The sequence below is a fragment of the Zalophus californianus genome, chromosome 7, assembly GCF_009762305.2.
Source record: "Zalophus californianus isolate mZalCal1 chromosome 7, mZalCal1.pri.v2, whole genome shotgun sequence".
In the NCBI taxonomy this organism is placed as follows: domain Eukaryota; kingdom Metazoa; phylum Chordata; class Mammalia; order Carnivora; family Otariidae; genus Zalophus; species Zalophus californianus.
Genome location: NC_045601.1, coordinates 102808966 through 102827375, shown reverse-complemented (window position 1 = coordinate 102827375; position 18410 = coordinate 102808966). Strand labels below are relative to the sequence as shown.

The following is an 18410-nucleotide window of genomic DNA, read 5'->3' as shown; positions in this document are numbered from 1 at the left end:
TACACATTACTTACATCTCAAGGAAATTCTGAAACATAGCTATTATTATTTGAGCTTAAAAGTTGAAGAAATTGAAGTTAGAGAGGTTTAATATGCTGTCCAAGTTTTTAAAATTTGTATGTTTTTGGATAAATTTCAAGCATGTTTTGATAATACAGAACAGAATGTAAAGAGTGTGGTATAAAACTTATTAGACTCAGCCAGTGACAATACAAGATTTTAATTCAGCATATCCAGGGCAACATATAAAGGTCAGAAAAATTACTGTGGAGAATCAGGTGAGGTAACAATGAGAGAACTGTGGAATGATTGCATTCTTGTAACCAAGTGAGTCGGATGAGCCAAAAAGGCATTTGGAGCCTGAGCAATAGAACAGAGCCCATCTGGCTGCTAAGGCCTTTCCATGGCTTCCATTCCTGTGTAAGCCTAACCAGTAAAACTCAGAATCCTTAATAGCTAGACAATATTTGAGTAAGTAGATAACAGTCCCTATCTTTTTGTTTGTTTGTTTGTTTCACCCATTCAACACATATTAAAAGCCTATGTTGTATCAGGCATTACTCTAGATAATGGGGATATAGCAATGAACAAAACAGAAAAATTCTTGCCTTTGTGGAGCATACATCCTCAACAGAGCAATTAAATCATATAGTCTATAAGGAGTTAGTATGTACAATGGAGGCAAAAGTAGAACAGGGAAAAATGGGCATGGAGACGTGTGAATGGGTGACACAGCTTGAAACAGTTAAACTAGCCTGCACTGAGAGGGTTTACTCTGAAGGAGATGAGTCCTCTGGCTCTCTGGGGAAGAGCATTTCAGGCTGAGTGCCAAACCATGATGTGGACGTGTGCCTATTGTGTTGTAGGGAGAGCAAGGAGGTCAAAGAGGCTTGAGACAGAGGTGGGGGAAGGACAGCACCTGAACTTAAACATGTCACTGGGCAACCAAGCCTGCTGGCCCTTTCCATTTACTGAGTGAAAAGGTGAATCTGCGGCAGCTTTTGAGAAGATGAGTCGCATAATTTTACTGATAAACTAACAGTGTCATATTAGCTGCTGTTTTGAGAATTGCCGAGGAAAGTAAGGATAGAAAAAGGGGAAATGAGTTAGAAGGCTTTGGCAAAAATCTGCGTAAGAGATACCTGTGGCATGGATGAGGATAATTGCAATAATGTTTATGAGAAGTGGTCATAGTCTATATACATTTATGATAATAGACCAATGAAATGGATTTTTGGACTATTATTTCTTAAAACATTTACATTCCATTTTTTGTTAAATCACTTGCATACATATTTGTTAAGGATGGTTGCATATTTTAATTTCTATGTCAAATGGTGGTATTGTAGGTAATCTGTGAAGAACTTGTGAGATAAACTTTTTTGGTTATTTAAAGGTAAATGGAGGGCTTTTAAGAGAGTTTGCAGAGGATCCACTATGATATGAATAAAGGCATAAAGCCATCAGTCTGTGATAATTCTATTTCCTGATTATGGGTAGTGTGTTTATAAAATATAGAAAGGGAAGCACGTGGGAGTAGTCAATAGATACAATGGATTATGGATTATGAGGCCAAAGCCTCTATGCCCATCTGAAAATTGTTCATTAATATTATGTCCTCCCTTCCCCTATGCGCCTCTGTCTTGTTTCTTAAATTCATCATATCAGTGAGATCATATGGTATTTGTCTTTCTCTGATTGACTTATTTTGCTTAGCATAATACCCTCTAGTTCCATCCACGTTGTTGCAAATGGCAAGATTTCAGGGTTTTTTTTTGATGGTTGCATAATATTCTTGTGTGTGTGTGTGTGTGTGTGTGTGTGTGTGTACACACCACAGCTTCTTCATCCATTCATTGGTTGATGGACCTCTTGGCTCTTTCCATAGTTTGGCTCTTGTGGACATTGCTGCTGTAAACATCAGGGTGCACGTACCCCTTCAGATCCCTACATTTGTATCTTTCGGGTAAATACCCAATAGTGCAATTGCTGGGTCATAGGGTAGCTCCATTTTCAACTTTTTGAGGAACCTCCATACTGTTTTCCAGAGTGGCTGCACCAGCTTGCATTCCCACCAACAGGGTAGGAGGGTTCCCCTTTCTCTGCATCCTTGCCAACACTATGGCTTTTTGTAGTTTATTCCAGTTTTCCATAATCAAGGGAAATTGGATAAAAAAACAAAACAAACAAAAAACAATAGGATGTTCAACTCCATTTTGTCATTTTAAAGTAAACATTTTTTTTCTGAATTAATCTTGGTATGGTCATAAAATAACTTGATATTTAAAAAGGTTATGTAATGTAGGAAAAATGCAATGCTTGATAAGCTCCTCTGGATTAATAGAAATCTTTATATTGAACAACTGTGTCTACGACTTTCCATAAAGTTCCAGTGGTGTCAAAACCAAGGAGTGGGTTGGGAGGGAATGCTTCCTCTTCCACATAAGTTCCATCATCCCCTCCCACCCCAAGCACTAAAATGTAATCTATAAGCTTAGTAAAAACAGCTTGTCTGCTATGCAAATATAACCTCAAAAAATGTTCCTTCTCCCAGATTTCTAAACTAATTGCCTTGCCAGCCTCCTTCTATATAGACTTCCAATAATCCTAACTTACTATAATTCTTCTGATTTGGAAAGAATATGTCTTAGAGCTGGTCCATGACCACATTTATTATAGGGATTTGGGGAGACTTATCTCAGATGGTTCTTAAAAGTAATTTACAAGTGGCCTTTGATTGTTATTTCCAACAGAGGAAACCGGGTATTTCCTGCTTTATTTTTTTTTTTTAAGATTTTATTTATTTATTTGACAGAGAGAGACAGTGAGAGGGAACACAAGCAGGGGGAGTGGGAGAGGGAGAAGCAGGCTTCCTGCGGAGCAGGGAGCCTGATGCAGGGCTCGATCCCAGGACCCTGGGATCATGACCTGAGCCAAGGCAGACGCTTAACGACTGAGCCACCCAGGCGCCCCATCCTGCTTTAAATTAATAAGAGAAAAGGTCAGATTTGCTGTTTCAAGCTTCCCTTCTCTTCTGCTTCTTTTAGAACTTTATTATCAACCATAAAGATAAAGAAAAGTACTGTAGTTTGACGACACAAGTCTGTGTAAAATCTCCACACTTTTTTTTTTCTGCCTGCTGAACTCTAAAGTTTAGTTCTATCTTATTTAAAACCAGATGTTTCCTCTACCCTTTTTTTGTAGGTGTTTTCTAGAGAACCTGATATTTTGTTCAAAACATTTTCTTTCACTTTTGTACAAAACCTAGAAACATTTTAAAGCCTGAATGCCTCTATTTGACAAGATTATACTAACCATAAATTATTCTCTGCCCTTGTGCTAGGCACCAGATATTATTAATATTTAAGAAACTATTTAACATCAAAGTTTGAATAAAAGACGATATCTTAAGGCAAAGAATCATAGAGTAAATAAGGGATACAGGCATATAGGGTAAGGGAAATCACAGGAGAATAGTAGAGTTCAGTTTTAAATTGGCCCTAAGACCTGAATTATCTACAAGGCAATTTCTTTATGTCAAACTCAGTCGAGGCCAAAGCCCACTCTTAATAGGAAATTTTTTTATTAGTCTCATGGAGCAATAATTGATATCTATCATTGTATGAGGAAAATTATGCAATGATACTTTGATTTACATATGTTGGAAAATGATTACCACAATAGTTTCAGCTAACACCTGTCTCTTCATATAGATACAACAAAACAAAAGGAAAGAAAAAAGAAAAAAGTTCTCCTTGTGATGAGAACTCTTAAGATGTACTCTCTTGACAACTTTTCTATGTATCAGATAGCAGTTATAGCTACAGTCATCATGCTGGACATCACAGCCCTAGAGTTGACCCTTGAACAGCATGGGTTTGAACTGTGGAAGTCCACTTACAGAAGGAGTTTTTTATTGACAGTCCAGCACTGTAAATTTATTCTCTTCCTTATGTTTTCTTAATGATATTTTCTTTTCTCTAGCTTACTCTATTGTAAGAATACAGTATATAATATGTATACCATACAAAATATGTGTTAATTGACTCTATTATCAGTAAAACTTCTGGTGAACAATAGGCTATTAATAGTTAAGTTTTTTTGGGAGTTAAAAGTTATATGCAGATGTTTGTGTGGGGGTTTGACACTCCTAACCCCCATGTTGTTCAAGGGTCAACTGTACTTATTTATCTTATAAATGGACATCTGTACTTTTTGACCACCTTCCTCCATTTTCCTGTCTCCCCACCTTCTGCCTTTGGTAACCACAAGTCTGATCTCTTTTTCTATGAGGGTTTTTTTTTTTTTTTTTTGCATTCTATATATAAGTGAAATCATACAGTATTTGTCTTTTCTCTGTCTGACTTATGTCACTTAGCATAATGCCTTCAAGGTCCATCAATGTTGTAGCAGCATGGTAGGATTTCCTTGAGGAACCAATTTTTTTTTAAAGATTTTATTTATTTATTTGAGAGAGAGAGAATGAGACATAGAGAGCATGAGAGGGAAGAGGGTCAGAGGGAGAAGCAGACTCCCTGTTGAGCAGGGAGCCCAATGTGGGACTCGATCCCGGGACTCCAGGATCATGACCTGAGCTGAAGGCAATCGCTTAACCAACTGAGCCACCCAGGTGCCCAAGGAGGAACCTATTTTTGATGGTCACCTAAAATTTATAATTTTGTTTTATAATTCTGTGATTTCTCCTCCTGGAGGAATAATCTTGTTCCCTTTATCATATCCAAAGAAGAGACTGGGGTCAGTTCCAACCCTGCATTGCATCTCAGGCATATGCTTTGAGAATATTAAATAGTTACCTTCTACAGAACATAAAAAAAAAAAGTTAATGCTTGCCACTTTAGTCAAAGAAACACAAACCATAGCAGTAGCTAGAATTTTATATTCCAGATGGTGACGAATTACAACTTTCCTATATACCTATAAAGCATCAATTATGCAAAACAAGTGTTTTCTCTTAATTGTTTTTCTCAGGAATTTTTAATATCAATAGAAACATTATAAAACAAGCTTTGTTTTGAATCTGAAAACTCGTTAATTGTGGCTAAATATTTGTATCTGTATCTATATATCTATACCTTATAGACTGTCTATTTGGAATGCTGCTGTAGAACTATTCAGCAAAATTGAAAATTTTGTAGCCTTAGTTTTCTACATTATAATATTGAAGAAATTTATTACCAATTTGTGGTATTTATCTAGGTTATGCAATCTAGGACAAATTTAATGCTTTATAAGTTCTGCATATATATTTTATTTCATACAATGTTAGAATAAAATAATTCCTACTTGTATCAAAAGCTGTTATGATAGTCTCTTCTATATATCTCCTAGTGTTTCCCCACCAAAATATCGTAATGAAACACTTTAACTTTGTAGACAGTGAGAGCAAAAGCATCAAAATTGGAATGAAAAGATCTCTAAGCCCTAATAAAATATGCATACCATTCAAACGCTACATTAATTTCTTCTCTCCTCCTGTTACAGTGGAGGAAGTACCTCTCCCATTTAAGTTCAACTTTTACAAGAAGACATTCAGGAGGCATTCAGTAAACATTATTTAGATAAATAAATTATTAGGTAAATGAATGAATGAATGAGTGAATGAATATTCTCTTTTATTTTTAAGAAACTTACATTATCAGCTGTCCTTAACTCTCTTATAAGTCCATCCCTCTGTTTCTTTTTGCTCCCTTCCATTAGCATTTGTTGAATCTTTAAGATTCTAAGAGGGAAGGAAAATCAAAACCATACCAAAACAAAACAACCTTTTGCCCATGTACACCTCTATTAACAGCTCTCTTTCTTCTCCATCAAAATAAAAATTCTCAAGTGTTTTCCATGTTCTTACATTTGACTCACTTCCCAGACTATACCAATATGGTTCCTGTCCTCAATTCTCTGTTGAAGGCATTTTTCCAAAGGTCGACAATATATAGCCAAATAACAAATATATCCAAATTAAACACTCCCTTTCACTGGTCATTATAATTGATCACTCTGCAAATATTTGACATTGATGATTTACTAAGAAATACATACTCTTGTCCATGATACTACATTGTATTCAATTCTTCATCTCTTTGGCTGCTCCTTTACCACATCTTTTATTTAATCAAAACCATTAAAGGGGCACCTGGATGGCTCAGTGTTGTGTCCAACTCTTGATTTCAGCACAGGTCATAATCTTAGGTTCGTGAGATGGAGCCCCGTGTAGGGCTCTGTGCTCAGCACAGAGTCTGCTTAAGATTCTTTTTCCCTCTCCCTCTGCTCCTCCCCCTGCTTGTGCTCTTGAGTGTGCTCTCTAAATCAACCAGTCAATAAGTAAAATCTTTAAAAAAATGTTAAATATTGGAAAGTTTCAGGGATCTATCTCAATTATCTTTCTTCTTAGAACCTGCTGTTTCTCTAGGTGAGGGTTTCTCAATCTTGGCACTATTGACATTTTGAACTAGATGGTTGTTTTTTTGTGGGGGGCTGTTCTGTGTATTTGAGGATGTTTAACAGCCCTGTCTTCCTCCTACTTGTGGTGACTAAAAACATCTACTTTGTCAAATGTGTTCTCAGAGGCAAAATCACCCCAGTGGAGAACCACTGTTCTAGGTGATCTCATTGTTTACATGGTTTCTTTTGACTTGTACCCATCCTATATTCAATTCTCAAGACATTTAGTCAAACACCATCTCAGCCACCTTGTTGGTAGGCATCATATTTAATTATTTAAAAGGTTTGAAATTAAGCTAATTATTCCCCACCATGATACTTGCCCCTCTTTATTTGTGAGCCTCACCAAATGAGCCCATCTAAGTACTTGTGGCAGAAACATTGGATTCAATGCCTGATTAAAAAGTAATCACAACATGGATGGACCTGGTGGGTATGCTAAATGAAATGAGTCAGAATGAGAAAGCCAAACATCATATGATTTTACTTATGTGTGGAATCTAAAAAATAAAACTAATGAAAAACCAAAAAAAAAAAAAAGGAAGGAAAGAAAGAAAGAAAGAAAGAGAAAAGAAAAAGAAGAAAAGAAAAGAAAGGAAACAGACTCTTCCAAGAGAACAGACTGATGGGTTGCTAGAGTGGAGGTGGATAGAGGGATGGGTGAAATAGATTAAGGGGATTAAGAAGTACAAACTTCCAGTTATTAAATAAATAAGTTATGGAGATTTAAAGTACAACATAGGGAATATAGTCAATAATATTGTAATAACATTGTTTGGTGACAGATGATGACCACACTATTGTGGTGAGCACTGAGTAATGTATAGAACTGTTGAATCAATGGGTTGTACACCTGAAACTAATATAATATTGTATATTGATTATACCTCAGTAAAAAGATGTTAAAAATAAAAAAAAATACTGTTTCCTGTTGATTGTCACTCTAAAATCTCTCTTAAACCCGACCATTTCTCTCTTTCTATTGACACCTCTCTTAACCAGGCCACCATCTTATCTAGCTTCAGACACTGCAGCAGTCCCTTTAGACATTCCTCTGCCTTTTTTATTTTTTAAAAAGATTTTATTTATTTGAGGGAGAAACAGCATGAGAGGGGAGAGGGTTAGAGGGAGAAGCAGGCTCCCCGCTAAGCCGGTAGCCCAACGTGGGACTCGATCCCAGGACTCTGGGATCATGACCTGAGCTGAAGGCAGTTGCTTAACCAACTGAGCCACCCAGGTGCCCCATTCCTCTGCCTTTTAAATCTGTTCTCTCTGTTAAGTCGAAACAGTCTTCTAAAAACAAATATAATCATGCCACTCTGCTGCTTAAATTTATTTTTAGTTTTCCTATTATCTATCCATTAAAAAACATGAACTATTTCTAAGCCAGTAGGATGTGGTCCCTGCTAACTTCTCATTCTCATTTTCCCTACTCTCCCACTTACTGTCTGCTTGAGCTTTATTGTCCTTCTATCATTTTACTGAATGTACCATACTCTTTCTTGGCTCAGGAATATTTTCAAAAATGTCATTCTACTCCCAACTTTGAGCCAACTAATGATCTCAACTTGGTTCACCTGTGTGGTAGGCAGACTAGGGTCTCCCCATAATGGCCACATCCTAATTACCAAAACCTGTGAATATGCTAGTATTTGGCAACAGGGACTTAAGGTTGCTAATCAGCTGACCCTAGCTAAGGAGAGTACCCTGGAGTATCCAGGTGAACCTGATGTAATCATGATCCTATAAAAGTAGAAGGAGGAAGACAGGCTCAGAGTTATTGTGAGAAGAGCTCAGGCCTCCATTGCTGGGCTTGCAAAATGAAGGGACTTATAAGCCAAGGAATGTAGGTAGCCCTTAGAAGATGGTGAAAGCAAGAAAAAGAGTTCTCCCTTAGAGCCTCCAGAAGGAGTGGAGTCCTGCCAACATGTTGATTTCAGCTCCTGAGATCCACAGGAGAAGTCTGACCTACAAAACTGTAAGATAACAAATTTTTATTTTTTTTAACCATTAAGTTTTTGTCATGATTTGTTACAAAACTAATAGGAAACATACAACCTGTTTATCATAATTTGTTTTTCTTCACAGCTGCTTTATACTTTTAGTTACATATTCATTTTGTTCTTGTTCACTGATATTTCTGAAACGTTTGTGCACTTGGTGAATATTTATAGAATGAAGAAACAAATGAAGGAATAATTTGGTTTATGGTCTCATTTTGCCACTAATTCATATGTAAATTTCTGTCTCTTATATTTCATTGACTTATGGAAAAAAACAAAACAGAAAACCATGTTCTAGCTATCACTATTATTTGGAACACTTATTTTGTTCTCTGTAAAAATATGTTTTAAGATTACTTGAAAATTGATTTGTGAAACCTATCTCTTATAGGTGGGCTTTCAAGACAAGAAAATGTTAAGGCAAATTTGATTTGTATTTTAACAGAATTTCTGAATTAAAAACTGTTAAGCCAGATACTGGAGAACTGAAAAGTCTAAAAGGAAAAACTCTGGTGTCTCTGAGGTAATAACTGCAGGTAGCAGCTACGGCATCCAGGATCGGCAGAACAAATAGAAGTGGTTGGGATTATAATTAAGAAACTTGGAGGAAAAGACTCCTGGAGCTGACCTCTGACCCATGAGGAGGGCCTTGGGTGGTGTGGGGTCTCTGAGGTTGGAGAAGGGACTGTGGGGTCGGACCCGGACCTCTGAGACCGGGTTGCTGAATGGCTGATGCCGATCTCTAAGGGGGCACGAGGATACTGGTTCTGGGATTGTTGGAAAACAGTGAAACTAGAGTCTGCTGCTGCTACCGGACCAGTTACTATTGCCTGGATGGGAAGTATTTCTGGGGAATCACTGATGGAAACAGGAAGGAGCCAGTCCCTCCCCATCTGTGTGCCACACTCCAGTTACCCATCTTGTCAGAGCCTGGCATAGAGGCTCTTTTTATGGCAAAATCCTGCTATGCAGTTAACTCCAACATCACAGAGGTTATAAAAGGCTGGATCTGACAATGGCTTAATAAGCAGCAGAACAATTTCTAGGTACAAGTAAATCAGAATGAGTGCGATAAGATTCTAGATATTCTCTCGATATAATTCTGACAGTTTGTTAGGGAACCTATGAAACCCTCTGCTACAACAGGTATATTCCTGTACTGTAATGGACAGTTTGGCCAGGCATGGAGTGCTCACCACAGATGCACCTTTCTAAAGTCTGTGTTTACTGTTACCATGAATGCTCTGAGGCAGTGCAGGTGCCATGTTCGGCTGGGGGTTAAAAAAAATTTTTCCCCACTGTTGGTCCTAAATTTTGTCCCTTTTCCCTTTTTTCCTTGAAGTTTCAGTATTTTTTTTTTTTTAGTGGGAGGAAATATAAGGTTATTGATTTTTTTTTTTTTTTTACACTGTTTTAGTTTGGTGTCTAAAGCACTTGCTGCCATAGCAGTTATTCTGAATCCAGAATCCGCTCTTCCTACAAGATACTGGACTTTGTCTTACTGTGGGCAAATGTTCTCATTTTGTTCTCTTCAGGTTCTGTGCTTCCTTATGGAAAATTTTAGTTAACCATGTTTCAAAACTATAACTGTCCATTCTTCTAACAAATATCTTCATGCTGTAAGTCTTAGCCCTTTAAAATATTATTTCCTTAGGATAAGTCTCTTAGAGCTTTAAGTTTTGTTGACTATTTTAAAAATTTCTCTACTCCTGCCATTTTAATTTTTATGTGCTTTTTCTCATTTTTTTCCTGTATTTGTCTTATTTCTACCTTTTTTCTTTGAATTCCATAGATGGGACACAGTGTATAGTTTTTTTTTTTTGTTTTTTTTTTTTTTTACAAACAATTGTACTAAGTATGAAGGACTAAGTTGGCAGTACTCACAGGAGTAACTCCTATCCCGTGACCCCCAATCCCAGAGAATAATACCCTTGCTGTCTTATTCTTTCCTTCCATGAACAGTCCTCCCTTCTTCCTGGGTGCCTCATTTCCTTTTGTTGCCTGCTTCTCACAATGCCGGAGCCACTCAATCTAGTCCCATTAGCACCTCAGGTGAACTTCATCAGAAGATTCAGCTGGACTCTGATCTCAGTGGCATAGGGACTAGTGAAGGGGTGTTCTGATTTCAAGGGAGGATGATTATGTCAAAGGTCACTATACGAGGTGAAATCACCTGTGTTCAAAATGATCCTAGAAAATTCTTCAGGAAGAATTGGTAGAGATGAATTAATATCTCCAATATAGTCATTGGTTGGTTTCTTATGTCAGACATCACTGTTAACACAGCTGAACACCAGTAAAAGGATTAGGCATGAGGCATGCAGTTAGAAACCTTACAACATTTAAAAATAATTATCTTAAACAATGGCATTGAAATCTGTATGTCAAAATGATCACACCATGAGAGGCATGCAGTGAATGGACTGTTGAAATTAATTAATTTAAATTCAATTAGCCAACACACAGTACATCATTAGTTTTTGATAGTGTTCAGTGATTCATTAGTTGCATATATCAGTGCTCATCACATCACATGCCCTCCTTAATGCCCATCACCCAGTTACCCCACCCCCCATCCACCTCCCCTTCCACAGCCCTCAGTTTCCCCAGAGTCAAGAGTCTCTCATGGTTTGTCTCCCTCTCTGATTTCTTCCTATTCAGTTTTCCCTCCCTTCAGCTATGATCCTCTGTGGTATTTCTTATATTACATATGAGTGAAACCATATTATAATTGTTTTTCTGATTGACTTGTTTCACTTAGCATAAATGAGCATCTGATCTGTAATAGTATATATGAACAAAATGATACCTTCCCAATTATTTAAGGCTTGATGTCCAGTGGTCCAATATATCCAGAGATTTTTCTCATCCTTTGGAAAGGGCTATGCTAACCTCTAAGATGGAGTTAATCAGGCACTGTGAGCCTGGGGCAGGACAGGAGACTTTTGACAACTTAGTCACCTGTACTCCCCACCTATTCAGAGATTAAATGGTGGGTTAGAATAGTCCTTGGCTTCCTTTGCTCCTGCTCTAGCATGGTTTTCTAACAGGCTGTTGACTTCCCAGTTAGTGCAGAGAGGTAGGAGTCTGATTCCAGGATGATGGGAAATATAAAACTTCATTAGGCAGTTACTTGGACTTCCTCAAGTTAAAAACACACACCTGAGCTCCTTAACCACCATCTGTTTCCCAAAGGGTTCTAAGGACTTTGGAGAGAAGTACAGAGCACCAAATAATTTCATCTCAAGGATTCTAGATAAGTCAAAAGTGCAGAGACTGCAGGAGCTTTGGCTGCTTTCCCTGAAGTTTGCCAGAGCCACCTCCTGTGATAATTTGAAGCAGCTGCTGTTCTTGTCTTATCCACACTGAAGTCACAGTACAGGTGATAGGGCATTTCAGTGAAAAGCTGAGACTTAGCAGCAGCTGGGGCAGGTGGATTAGTCCTGGTTTGACTTTTACTACAGAAAATCTTTTCAACACTTTTTACTCCAATCTCCTTATTGCTACCCTCCCCCACCCTGAAATAATTCATCAATTTAAGCTGATTGGAATCAAAGACAAATGGAACTATAGTCATGTTCTGAGGTTTGCAGGGAAAGGGCCTCTCTAGAAAAGGAAGGGGGTTTAAAATTTAGGAAGCATATGAGAAAGAGGAGCTGTGGCTATTCAACTTCCTCACATAACCTTTTCCATGAATAAGGCCTATTAAACTGACTGGATCTTGAAAAGGCCCCTTTCACTCTTTTTTTTTTTTTTTTTTTTTATGGCTTCCTTTAACAAAGAGCAAATGCCACAGACAAACCAACAAAACGCTGGGTTGGTTATTACCTTTAAAGGTCATTTGAAGTAGAGTACCATATTACTCAAAACTAAAGTGACCTATTCACCTTAATGCTCCTGGGAAATGTCAAGCACAAAGAGTGAGTATACAGGTACTCGAGCTATTATCTTTGCAATTTTTTAAACAACAACGTGTATTTAAAAAATCCATCAAGGAACAAAAAATGAAGTCATTCTCTACTTGGGGTATAAGAATTTGGCAGTGGTGATGGCATGGTTGGGACTGGGGAGTGGGAGGGCCCAGTAATGCTTTCTTGAAGTAATTGTAACCTTTAGGAACTTAATGTCAGATAACAGTGGGAATTGAAATAAAAAGAACCTCACTTGGAAAAAATTTATATATATATACACATATACATATGTGTGTATATACAAATCTTGTAGACCTTTAAAATTATGTCAAGATGACTATTTACTTTCTCTATTTTAGCCATCTGTGGACAATATTGGGGAATGAATGAGATTCATATTTGTTTTCCTCCTGTTAGCTTCTTCTAGACTTCTAGACAAGCTTTTTAGGTCATGAATTCCCCCCTAAAATTCAACTACCCATTCCTATGAAAATGAGAAATGTAACTGGTAAGTTTTCTGCACTCAAAGCTTTGCCATTTCCAGTAGGATTTTTTAAAATTTTTTTATTATGTTAATCACCATACATTACATCATTAGTTTTTGATGTAGTGTTCCATGATTCATTGTTTGTGCATAACACCCAGTGCTCTATGCAGAATGTACCCTCTTTAATACCCATCACCAGGCTAACCCATCCCCCCACCCCTCCCCTCTAGAAGCCTCAGTTTGTTTTTCAGAGTCCATAGTCTCTCATGGTTCGTCTCCCCCTCCGACTTACTCCCCTTCATTCTTCCCCTCCTGCTATCTTCTTTTTTTTCGTAACATATTGCATTATGCTTCAGAGGTACAGATCTGTGATTCAACAGTCTTGCACAATTCACAGCGCTCACCATAGCACATACCCTCCCGAATGTCTATCACCCAGCCACCCCCTCCCTCCCACCCCCCACCACTCCAGCAACCCTCAGTTTGTTTCCTGAGATTAAGAATTCCTCATATCAGTGAGGTCATATGATACATGTCTTTCTCTGATTGACTTATTTCACTCAGCATAACACCCTCCAGCTCCAACCACGTTGCTGCAAATGGTAAGATCTCATTCCTTTTGATGGCTGCATAATATTCCATTGTGTATATATACCACTTCTTCTTTATCCATTCATCTGTTGATGGACATCTTGGCTCTTGCCACAGTTTGGCTATTGTGGACATTGCTGCTATAAACATCGGGGTGCACGTACCCCTTCGGATCCCTACATTTGTATCTTTGTGGTAGAGACCCAGTAGTGCAATTGCTGGATCGTATGGTAGCTCTATTTTCAACTTTTTGAGGAACCTCCATACTGTTTTCCAGAGTGGCTGCACCAGCTTGCATTCCCACCAACAGTGTAGGAGGGTTCCCCTTTCTCCACATCCCCGCCAACATGTGTCATTTCCTGACTTGTTAATTTTAGCCATTCTGACGCGTGTGAGGTGGTATCTCATTGAGGCTTTGATTTGGATTTCCCTGATGCCGAGCAATGTTGAGCACTTTTTCATGTGTCTGTTGGCCATTTGTATGTCTTCTTTGGAGAAATATCTGTTCATGTCTTCTGCCCATTTCTTGATTGGATTATTTGTTCTTTGGGTGTTGAGTTTGATAAGTTCTTTATAGATTTTGGATACTAGCCCTTTATCTGATATGTCATTTGCAAATATTTTCTCCCATTCTGTTGGTTTCCTTTGGTTTTGTTGACTGTTTCTTTTGCTGTGCAAAAGCTTTTTATCTTGATGAAATCCCAATAGTTCATTTTTGCTCTTGCTTCCCTTGCCTTTGGTGATGTTTCTAGGAAGAAGTTGCTGCGGCTGAGGTCGAAGAGGTTGCTACCCGTGTTCTCCTTTAGGATTTTGATGGACTCCTGTCTCACATCTAGGTCTTTCAACCATTTTGAGTCTACTTTTGTGTGTGGTGTAAGGAAATGGTCCAGTTTCATTCTTCTGCATGTGGCTGTCCAATTTTCCCAACACCATTTGTTGAAGAGACTGTCTTATTTCCATTGGAAATTCTTTCCTGCTCTTTTGAAGATGAGTTCAGCATAGAGTTGAGGGTCCATTTCTGGGCTCTCGATTCTGTTCCATTGATCTATGTGTCTGTTTTTGTGCCAGTACCATACTGTCTTGATGATGACAGCTTTGTAATAGAGCTGGAAGTCCGGAATTGTGATGCCGCCAGCTTTGCTTTTCTTTTTCAAGATTCCTCTGACTATTCGGGATCTCTTCTGGTTCCATACAAATTTTAGGATTACTTGTTCCATCTCTTTAAAAAAAGTGGATGGTATTTTGATGGGGATTGCATTGAATGTGTAGATTGCTCTAGGTCGCATTGACATCTTCACAATGTTTGTTCTTCCAATCCATGAGCATGGAACGTTTTTCCATTTCTTTGTGTCTTCAATTTCTTTCATGAGTATTTTATAGTTTTGAGTCCAGATCTTTTGCCTCTTTGGTTAAATTTATTCCTAGGTATCTTATGATTTGGGGTGCAATTGTAAATGGGTTCGACTCTTTGATTTGTCTCTCTTCTGTCTTGTTGGTGTATAGGAATGCCACTGCTTTCTGTGCATTGATTTTATATCCTGCCACTTTACTGAATTCCTGTATGAGTTCTAGCAGTTTTGGGGTGGAGTCTTTTGGGTTTTCCACATACAGTATCGTATCATCATCTGCAAAGAGTGAGAGTTTGACTTCTTCCTTGTCAATTTGGATGCCTTTGATTTCTTTTTGTTGTCTGATTGCTGTGGCTAGGACTTCTAATACTATGTTGAATAGCAGTGGTGACAGTGGACATCCCTGCTGCGTTCCTGACCTTAGGGGAAAAGCTCTCAGCTTTTCCCCACTGAGAATGATATTGGCTGTATGTTTTTCATAGATGGCTTTTATGATATTGAGGTAGGTACCCTCTATCCCTCTACTCTGAAGAGTTTTGATCAAGAAAGGATGCTGTACTTTGTCAAATGTTTTTTCTGCATCTATTGAGAGGATCATATGGTTCTTGTTCTTTTGTTAATGTATTGTATCACATTGATTTGCGGATGTTGAACCAACCTTGCAGCCCAGGGATAAATCCCACTTGGTCATGGTGAATAATCCTTTTAATGTACTGTTGGATCCTGTTGGCTAGTATTTTGGTGAGAATTTTTGCATCCATGTTCATCAAGGATATTGGTCTGTAATTCTCCTTTTTGATGGGGTCTTTGGTTTTGGGATCAAGGTAATGGTGGCCTCATAAAATGAGTTTGGAAGTTTTCCTTCCATTTCTATTTTTTGGAACAGTTTCAGGAGAATAGGTATTAATTCTTTAAATGTTTGGTAGAATTCCCCTGGGAAGCCATCTGGCCCTGGGCTTTTGTTTGTTGGGAGATTTTTGATGACTGCTTCAATTTCTTTAGGGGTTATAGGTCTGTTCAGGTTTTCAATTTTTCCTGGTTCAATTTTGGTAGTTGATACATCTCTAGGAATGCACCCATTTCTTCCAGGTTATCTAATTTGCTGGCATAGTTGCTCATAATATGTTCTTATAATTGTTTGTATGTCTTTGGTGTGGGTTGTGATCTCTCCTCTTTCATGATTTTGTTGATTTGAGTCATTTTTCTTTTGGATAAGTCTGGCCAGGGGTTTATCAATCTTAATTCTTTCAAAGAACCTGCTCCTAGTTTCATTGATCTGTTCTACTGTTCTTTTGGTTTCTATTTCATTGATTTTTGCTCTGATCTTTATTTCTCTTCTCCTGCTGGGTTTAGCTTTATTTGCTGTTCTTTCTCCAGCTCCTTTAGGTGTAGGGTTAGGTTGTGTATTTGAGACCTTTCTTGTTTCTTGAGAAAGGCTTGTATTTCTATAGACTTTCCTCTCAGGACTGCCTTTGATGTATCCCAAAGATTTTGAACAGTTGTGTTTTCATTTTCATTGGTTGCCATGAATTTTTAATTCTTCTTTAATTTCCTGGTTGACCCATTCATTGTTTAGTACGATGCTCTTTAGCCTCCATGTATTTGAGTTCTTTCCAACTTTCCTCTTGTGATTGAGTTCTAGTTTCAAAGCATTGTGGTCTGTAAATATGCAGGGAATAATCCCAATCTTTTGGTACCGGTTGAGACCTGATTTGTGACCTAGGATGTGATCAATTCTGGAGAATGTTCCATGGGCACTAGAGAAGAATGTGTATTCTGTTGCTTTGGGATGGAATGTTCTGAATATGTCTGAAGTCCATTTGGTCCAGTGTGTCATTTAAAGTCTTTATTTCCTTGTTGATCTTTTGCTTAGATGATCTGTCCATTCAGTTAGGGGGGGTGTTAAAGTCCCCCAGTATTATTGTATTGTTGTCAATGTGTTTCTTTGCTTTTTGTTATTAATTGCCTTATATAATTAGCTGCTCCCATGTTAGGGGCATAGTTATTTACAATTGTTAGATCTTCTTGTTGCATAGACCCTTTAAGTAGGATATAGTGTCCTTCCTCATCTTATTACAGTCTTTGTTTTAATATCTAATTTGTCTGATATAAGGATTGCCACCCCAACTTTCTTTTGGTGTCCATTAGCATGGTAAATGGTTTTCCACTCACTTTCAATCTGGGGGTGTCTTTGGGTCTGAAATGAGTCTCTTACAGACAGCATATTGATGGGTCTTTTTTAATCCAATCTGATAGCCTCTGTCTTTTGATTGGGGCATTGAGCCCATTTACATTCAGGGTAACTATTGAAAGGTATGAATTTAGTGCCATTGTATTGCCTGTAAGGTGACTGTTACTGTATATTGTCTGTGTTCCTTTCTGATCTATGCTGCTTTTAGGCTCTCTCTCTGCTTAGAGGACCCCCTTCAATATTTCTTGGAGGGCTGGTTTCGTGTTTGCAAATTCCTTTAGTTTTTGTTTGTCCTGGAAGCTTTTTATCTCTCCTATTTTCAATGACAGCCTAGCTGGATCTAGTATTCTTGGCTGCATATTTTTCTCGTTTAGTGCTCTGAAGATGATATACCAGTCCTTTCTGGCCTGCCAGGTCTCTGTGGATAGGTCTGTTGCCAATCTAATGTTTCTACCATTGTAGGTTACATATCTCTTCTCCCGAGCTCCTTTCAAGATTTTTCTTTGTCTCTGAGACTCGTAAGTTTTACTATTAGATGTTGGGGTGTTGACCTATTTTTATTGATTTTTGAGAGGGGTTCTCTGCCTCCTGGATTTTGATGCCTGTTTTCTTCCCCACATTAGGGAAGTTCTCTGCTATAATTTGCTCCAATATACCTTCTGCCCCTCTCTCTTTCTTCTTCTGGGATCCCTATTATTCTAATGTTGTTTCATCTTATCATATCGCTTATCTCTCGAATTCTGCCCTCGTGATCCTGTAGTTGTTTATCTTTTTCTCAGCCTCTTTATTTTCCATCATTTGCTCTTCTATATCGCTGATTCTCTCTTCTGCCTCATTTATCCTAGCTGTTAGTGCCCCCATTTTTGATTGGACCTTATTAATAGCCTTTTTGATTTTGACTTGGTTAGATTTTAGTTCTTTTATTTCTGCAGAAAGGGTTTCTCTAATAACTTCCATGCTTTTTTCAAGCCCAGCTAGTATCTTTAAAGTCATGATTCTGAACTCTAGGTCCGACATTGTACTAATGTCCGTATTGAGTAGGTCCCTGGCAGACGGTACTACCTCTTGTTCTTTTTGCTGAGGTGATTTTTTTTTTCGTCTTCTCATTTTGTCCAGAGGAGAATAGATGAATGAGAGAACAAAATGCTAACAGGTTAACAACGTCCCCAGCAAATATACTCTATACAAATCAGAAAAGACCTGAAACCAGGGGAAAAGAAAGAGAAAGAAAGAAAAAAGAGAAAAAGAGAAAAACAAACAAAAACAGAACAAAACAAAAACAGCATATTGTCAAATGTGATCAGGCTAGTGCATAGATCAGGGCCACACACTAGATTTTCGACGTATTTTGGTCTGTTAGAGGAAAGTGCCTCCTAAAATTTTAAAGGAAGAAAGACATATATGTACAAAATAAGGGTT

General features: G+C 38.0%; 1 long non-coding RNA gene across 1 annotated transcript in view; it reads left to right on the top strand.

Moving 5' to 3' along the window:
* The first annotated feature begins 367 nt into the window (after positions 1-367).
* The window catches only part of LOC113926270, a 44497-nt gene continuing 26454 nt past the window's right edge, over positions 368-18410 (top strand). Inside the window, exon 1 of the long non-coding RNA XR_003521258.2 lies at positions 368-471. This is a non-coding gene — a long non-coding RNA (uncharacterized LOC113926270). The remainder of the gene's footprint in view (positions 472-18410) is intronic.